Raw genomic sequence first — 8493 nt, 5'->3', positions numbered from 1 at the left:
ATGTGACTTCATCGTATCGTCCCATAAAGTTTCATACCTAACTAAGGGACGAAACTGGCGCTGCGATCGCTCAACCACCATGAAAATGATGGGAAGTACAGGCTTCGGATTGGATTGTGTTAGCTAGCGAGCTGTCTGCGGATTTTTTCTACAGTTTCAGTTTCGTTCTTCGCGAGGCGGGCGTAGTGGGGAGCGTTGCAAAACACTCAAGCAGTGCCTTTGTTGTTCAAAGAGGCTGAAGACCCCTAGATCTCTTGGTTTGCTGCGACGTTGCAGCTTTACAGGCTGTATTTGACAGTTTTAGCAACGCGTCGTGCACTTACCACTGCGCATAGATGTAGCGTCCCATGCCAGTGCAGAAAATTTCATAGAGTTCATGCTTTTTGATAAGCGATACTTGTCAAAACCTCTTTCCAATCGACTGCGAAACTACGGCGCAGCTAAGTAGACAAACTGCCAGGGTCCTCGGACTTGACTTCACAACAAATCGAAAGATGCGTTTCGGGCAGACTGCTTGGACAGGCGCACCTGACATCGCGGAAGATGATACGTTATGTGTTTCTCATTCAATAGAGTTCTATTATTTCCATAAATAGGTAATGCGTACTTTCGACGGAAAAACAAGCATGTTTGTTTTAAGCGTCGTAAAAAATAATTCATTATTTGGTGATGCTAAATCTGGAACACAATTGCAGGGCAATGCATACCATGGTGGTTGAATTTGTCCAGGTTTCACTTCCATCTCACGGTCACGGAAACATTTTGCAATCAATTTTACGTACAAAAGAATGAAGCAAGTTTTAATTGGAAAACACTTTATATCACTTCGTTTCACAGTCTGCAAACAAGCGTCGCGAATCTCAAGAACCTAATCATCCGAAGCAGATCCGAAGCCTGCACTTCCCATCATTCCCATGGTGGTTGAAGCACGGCTCAGGGAGCCCGCATAGACACTAGCGCCAGATCCCCCTCTAGGTACTACAGTATACAACTTTATGTATCGTCCCAATGAGGCAATAAACTATTGTGTCCGTGACGTCATGACGTAATGATGACTTTTATTGCGGTTGCAATTATATGGACACTCTCGGCGGATTTTTGCCGTCGCCATCATGCCCCGGATATGTATATGTCATATATATATAAATAAAAGCCACAAATAAAAATAATTCAGAGGAAAAAAAATCACGCCATATCCACGAAGTGATTGATGATTGAGGAGCTGGCTCGGAGATAATCGGGTAAATCGTGAATGCTCCATACAATTCCTCTAAAGTCATATAAAGACATCACACGTTTTTATAGTAGCGATTGTGGTCAGGTATTGTCAAATCACAAGCGGTCGCACACCTTGCAACTGTGGCCGAACGTGTGGTCGAGGAAATCGAGGAAATGTGGTTCTGCCTGCGTCAATACCATCATCAAGGCGCTCGAAGAACAAGATGAAGAAGACTTTTCTTTCGCGCGGGCGTGCGCTAACTACAGTTGGCTATGTCATCATCAAGGCGCTCGAAGAGCAAGAAGACTTCTCTTTCGCGCGAGCGTGCGCATGCTACAGTTGGCTATGCTATTTGTGGTTTTGCCTGCGTTAACATCATCATCAAGGCGCTCGAAGAAGAAGAGGAAGAAGACTTCTCTTTCGCGCGAGCTGCGCCTGTAGCGGTCGCCTATGGATCTAAGTTACGCTTACGACGCGGGACATTGCCCCAACCTGGTGAACCTGGCGAACCAGCTCCTAAAAATTCCGAAGCGCTCGACCGGGGTTTCGAACCTGCGACCCCCCGCTCCGCAGCTCACTGGCTTAGACAATTACGCCATGCCTCATTCGTTCTCCATGGGTACTAACGGCAGAATACAAACGCATGCAGCGTTGTGTGAAACGCACGGAACGCCACACGTGGCGAAATTAAAATTATGTGAGACGGGGGCCTTTGCTGAATCGTTGCCCGCGCTGCGTTTGCGTCGTATTGCTGGCGACCCACGCTAGCTTTCCATATTGGGGTTGTAGCGCCGCGCCACTCGTGGCCATTCGGCCAGCGAAAAAGAAGACCGTCCCGTGGCTCGTGGTGGCGCGAGCTGGTTGGAATTCTTTGGCTCTTGTAGACTTGTGTCACAGGAGGGAAGAAACGAGACGGCCGAACCAGAATCACAGTACATATATTACACCGCGACCAGAATGCTCAGGCTAAAATTACAGCGCAAACGCACAAGACACCCACGAAGGAAAGAAACGTACGAAACAAGCGCTGACTAACAAGTGCTTTATTCTTTCATACGCAAATGCACATATGAGCCCAAGGCAAACTTACCGCACATGTGCGCACAACAATAGCTCTAAAACAAAGCGTGTAACAAGGATGATAGTGTAGCAGATACGCGGAGACATTAAATTATATTCAGATGGGTGCAGGGACAAAGAAGTAAAGAAGTAGGAAGGACAAAGAAGTGCGTTTGCGCTGTAATTTTAGCCTCAGAAATATGCACCAAATAAAGACAAATGAAGTTTTCTCTTAGTGGCCAGAATCGGTCACTGAACGACAAATTTCTATGCATTCGCGCGCTTGTCGTACAGACGCACGTATACACGCGCCTCTACCCGTACACAAACGCGACCCAAAACTCTTCGAATGGAAGCTAGGCCCTGCTTTCTGTGTTTGATCATCGCACAGCAAGTTTCTAGCTGCTTGCCGTTCTTTCTGTGGCATTCCAAATTCTTGCTATCGCATTCATTGCTTCGCCCTTGAGGCGAAACTGTGACTTTTTGCATCACTCGTGTTGACGACGCCGACGTCCACTTTTAGCGCTTGAGCAGACGTATAAATCTTTCGCCTTAGTAAAATTTTGCCTCCATAATAGACAGCTTTAGAATAGGGTGTGCAAAGCTTTGCGTTCGTGCTCGTCGCCAATACACATGCGTCATACGCTATTTTTGGTGTGAACACGTTCAGTTATCGAAATCGCATATCTTAATCAACGAGCATGATCTCTCGTACCCTACTCCAAAACTGCCTCATGGCTGACGACAATAAAGTTCTGTTACCTCTCTGAATTACACCCATCTAATCTATGCCAGTATTGTAACATCAGAGCCTTGCTTGATCACATCCTACGCGAATGTCCAGCATTAATCAGTAATGCTGGGGGTCGCGACCTCGAATGAAGGCCTACGGGCGCGTTGGCGGACTGCGCTGCTCAGTTCGAGCCTGGACAAGCAATTCTAGGCGATCCAGGAGGCTGAGGAAGCTGCCAGGAGACACGGTGTCTCCATTAGCTCATAGGTGGGAGCCCAGCCCAGCAGTGTAGTTTAGTGTAGACCCTAGAAGCTGTATTTCGTACGCACACTGGGGGATTGGCCAAGAACCGGTTAGTTATTAAAGGCAAATTTGAAATTGAAGTTCAAACTTTGTTTAATTAATACGGAAGAAGTATAAGTGAATTAGTATTAAGATTCTACTACTAATAATAATACAGAATAAAATTGAAGCAATAAAACCAATCTGCCGGAAATGAATAAAAGTTCTTTCTTCTTTCTCGGTCACCCGAAAGCTCGTTAAAGGAAAACTAGACCCATAATACTGCGTGGCTTCTTTGTTTCAGATTGTTTGGAATAATTTAAATTAAAATATCTTTTTTTCGTAGATGAAGATTCAAGTAGGCTAACCTTGAATTCCCTGTTATCATTTTGTAGCGAAGCCCGCGAGCATAACTCGCAAGAACTATTTGAGCGCTTGATGCGGCTATGTTTGATGAGGGGCGGGTATGCCGTTCGTGACTCGGCTCCAACAGCAGTACCCGCCACTCCCAGGGCATTCCCTATCGGTAGTAATTAAGGGCACCTGCATGCAGCTGTCGCATAATGGGGTACAGGGCAGTTTGAACGGTTCCACACTTTAAAGTGCAACGGCGTCCATCGTTGACCACGCATTTCAAAGCGGAACAGCCGCAGAGCTTCGCCACACGAGCCCGTGGCTACACCCGGGCTGATGGCGTCTCGGACGCGTGTGCAGCGTCCACTGCCTGCCACTGCATGAACGTGCAAACTGTGCCACGGGCGACAGCGTTCCCTCCTCCGTCGAGTAAGATCTATGCGCTTCGTCTTTCCCGCCATGGACTCCGGTGAGGAGGCTCGCCGAGAACGACAGCGCGCGCTCGCCCGAAATCTGTAGCGCCGACGAAGAGCGGATGCCGCGGCAGTGCTAAGCGAGCAGAGGAAGAACGACTACCTGGAATGCTCAACCCTGCTTTAGGAAAACCGGACACAGCAGCCAAACGGCAACAACGTAAGGAAGATCGCAAGGTAAGAGCCAGAGAAACGCAAGCGAAACGCCGGTATCCAGCCGATCTCGATGTGCGACGCGAAAAAAATGCGGCGGAAAGAGAATAGAGGGGCAGGGAGTGGAGTCCCTTAGTGTAACTGCCCACACTTTTATTACGGTGAAGCGCCTTGAATGCCGCATGAAAGCGGAAAATTACCGTCGGCGTCATCACGAATGGTTGAAGAAGGAAAGAAAGCCACCGGCGCGACCTCGTAGTTCCATGCGTCATACAAGACGCCTATGTCCATAAAGCACTACAACTTGAATGTAGCAAGTGATCGACTGTAATTAAGAAGTAATTGATGGTATTAAGAAGCAAAGGAAGCGTTTGAAAGAGCAGGCCTAAAGCATCTCGCGGTGGAAGGTGTCTTAGCAGGCGCTAAAGTACCCTGGGAATTTTCCGACCACAGAAGGTTTAGTGCGTTTGTATTCTGGGGTCAGCGACGTATAGCTCTCCGGTAGTATTCGGAACAGTCCTCCTTTTAAGTGATATGCACTTTATTGGGCCGGCTTAGTGTCTGATGTATTCTCACGTCGTCTGCTGTCGCCTCCTGACATATTGCCACGCCCACTTCTTGTTTTATTCGATCTATTCGGGTTTGACCAGCCAAGGACGGTTATCAACGCTCGACGCTGTCCGCGAAGCAGTGTTCGAGAAGCTTCGAACACTGCTGAACATTGTAGTAGATCGCTTTGTTAAGATTGCGCGCCGCACGCGAATGTTCCAGCTCTTTCGAGAGATACCGCCGCCACCAGCGATATCGCTGGAAAGTTCGATAGCGCCTGTATAAAAGCCGACGCGCTTGACCGCTTGTCAGTTGATCGACGGTCGACGCTCTGTTCGTCGCTATCAGTGTATTGCTGTTGTTTGACTTTCAGTTTCCCGGGCCACAGTTCGGCCAAATAAAGAGTTTCATCTCTGACGTGCTGACTGCTGCCTTGGTCGACGTCACGACCACGTGACAATATCATGCTTTGCTTGCGTCCACACAGCAGAAAACTAGCCTCTCATAGTATAGTATAGCAAGGTTACACGAAAGTGAAGTGAGCGTGAGGGCTAATGTGAGAGTGAGGAAGGGAAACGGAGGACGAGGAGAGGGTAAAGCGCAGCGTAGCCATTTAAGGACGTCACGCAGAAAAACCAAGTACAACAGAGCCATGTATAGTTAATTTTAATTACGTATACATGGCTTTTTTACCTATCAATTTATTTTAAAAGATAATAATTAACGCATTTTTGGTTAATTACTTATTTGAATGTAACTTTAGGTGCGGCAATGTATTGCGCCCCGGCGTAGAGTTCGACTGTGATGACGACAGGAGCCTAACTGTCAAAGCATCTTGATAAAAATCGGTATTGTATTAAAAAACAACACCCTGTACAACAAAGATTCGTTCTTTTGTTGGCAGGAACATGTGACTGTTTTGAGCATTGTTTCTGTTGTTTTCTTTATTTGCTCTAGAAGATCTCTTCATGCTATGGTGTTCTCAATCAACTGTTCGTTATTAAATGCAAAGCATTTCTTAGCGAACCTAAGGCACTTGGAACGTTTCTGTTTACGTATCTGTCTATCTACATTTCTATATATTTTTCTAGCCGCCTGCGTCTGGGTGCTGTCGTAATCGCCTCCTTAGCTTGATGTTGACGAAAGTTAGCATATGAGGATAAGAGGGTTTGACGAATATGACTGTTTCGTCATGACCTGAATAACATGAAAATCCTGTCGCGTACGTCGTCAAACGCTTTTCCTCAGACATGTGTGGCACATACCCGTATACCACGGGCCACGGTACGCGGGTACGCGCCAAAGGTGATTGACGGCTGATATCTTCCCAGGAACGGCGAGAACAGTTATTTGTAAGCTAAATGCTAGAGCGTAAATAAAAACCGACATCGGCAGCGTGGACCCCAAGAATGCAAGTAATAAAAATCAGGATACCCACAGGAATCGAACCCAAGCATTCTGCGTGGCAGTCACGCATTATGCCACAGAGCCATGCCATGTCTTGAAACTGCTTCAGAAAAAGAACCTGTACAGGCGTAATTCGGTGAAGCGTCAGTTGTGGCTGCAGTGTTGGCTATCTAATGAACTGTATACATATACTCTATGATACAGGAGGCATGTTGTGTTAACGTCAGATGTGGTTCCAGTGTTGGCTCCGCTTTCACTGAAGTCTGATAAATAATAAATTTTTATTCCTACGATTCAGCAAGCTATATTCAAGCGTTGCTCGTCCCTGGAGGTATACGCTAACGAAAATTGCATATGATATTCGCATCATAACACCGCAAAGTGCATTTCGTTTCGATAATACCCACGTCTGTGCTCCAAGGTGATTTCTAACGTTACTTCAGACCGTAAGCTACCCTTTAGACGCCAGTGTAGTCGACGTGCCTGGTAAGGCCACAATCTACACACACTACGCTTAAAACACACGTCGATCCACCTCAGAACGCTTCGCTGAAAGCCTAAAAATACAACATAGACAATTACTCGCCGATTGTTTCGCATGAAACCAATTCCCGCAAGGCGTGGGATCTACCGAATTTTAACGCGATAATGTTAAAGAGCTTGTTTCGCAGAAATTCCGGCGTCGGCGTCGTTAGTTGTAAGCGCAAAATCGTCGTCTTTACCGTGACTAAAAAATCAAGAAAGCTGCAAATAAAATAATAAAAATGTTGGGTCCGAGTGAGAATCGAACCCAGGCCGTCTTCGTGGCAAGCAGGTGTTCTACCGCACAGCCACGTCTCTTTTTTCCTCTTTATTGCCTCATACAAGTATTTTCACACGCTAATCGTAAATCAGGTAACAGTACAATTACACGCGATCAGCTGTTAGCTAACTACATCTTAAAACTTTGGCATGTGTAACAACGACTCCACTCTGGGAACCCACTCCGGTACATCCATCTGCACTTTTTGCATTTCGACAAAACGAGGCACACATTCGCGAAAGTAATCGCGAACACGTCTGACTTCCACATCGGCATTGTGAAAGGCCGTTCGGGTTTCGCCATATACTAAGCAGCCCATATGGCGTACCTTACGACCTTATTACGCACAGCCGCGTCTCTGCTGAAAGTAACTTTCATGTTTTCACATACATACGCCTCCTGTATACAGGTGTCACAGCAGATGTAATACTGCAGTAATACTACGTAGTACAAGTGTACATTGCATTCGAATGTCACACCATGTGAATATCGTAACGATTTGGTGGTTTAAAACCTAGCCACCTAATTACGAAAAGCACACACATTACTGCGCGTATTCCCTTAAGACCACGTAGCGGTGCATCGCAACTTCGAAAAGGTTTCTCGCGCATAATTGCCCCTAGTTTAAAGCGTGCTACCCATTACATAAGGCATACACCTTAGTGCGCTCATTCTGTTACGCACACGTACTGGGTGCACTGATACTTCGAAAAATATGTCACGCGCACAGAGGTTCTCTCACACCGCCAGGCTCTTGACACTTGTGATGGATTCTATGTCGTCTACAAGCGCCAACCACACTGCGGTGTCTTTCTCATCGGCGAGTTTTGGTGGGGCATCAGTGTCAAGTGGCGCACGACAACGAGGGTGGCCACGCAAGACGGAGGCACAGAAGGCAGACACCAAAGCTCGGCGTGCTACGGTTATGCGACCACTTTGTACTTACTCAATTACATTATAGTAATGGACATCTTAACTGCTCGAGTCACAACATACAATGAGAAGTACGCACTAAGTGGTCAAACTACGCACTAGGGGCAGGATATCGTTATCGCGTTCAACTCTTATTAAAGGCAAAGCTTAACTCCTGCAACTTTTAAGTTAATGCGGCAGTTTCGTTCGACCAGAAAAGCTACTGAGGGGCTATGATAACAGACAGTTTAATGTAGGGTACGCAAAGCATTTGTTAACGTTTTTCGCGCTACCGCGCATTCGGGGCGCTAAACCCCTCAACCACCCTCTATAACCCGCTATTTTACATCGTGTATCCTCTAACGTCCCTCGTGGCCGGGTCCTGGTTCTCCACATTAAGTTTTGAAAGCAAATCGCGGGGATCCATAAAAAACAGCAGCTTTTTTTACAATAACCCTAATAATTTTTGAATCGGCATAAAGGTTGTTGTTTATCCCTCTCTCTGCATCCAACTAACTCGCAATTACTCTATCTTGACTGCTCGCAGGAT

This window comes from Rhipicephalus sanguineus, chromosome 10 (genome assembly GCF_013339695.2).
Source record: "Rhipicephalus sanguineus isolate Rsan-2018 chromosome 10, BIME_Rsan_1.4, whole genome shotgun sequence".
Taxonomy (NCBI): domain Eukaryota; kingdom Metazoa; phylum Arthropoda; class Arachnida; order Ixodida; family Ixodidae; genus Rhipicephalus; species Rhipicephalus sanguineus.
This window is presented reverse-complemented; position numbering follows the sequence as displayed.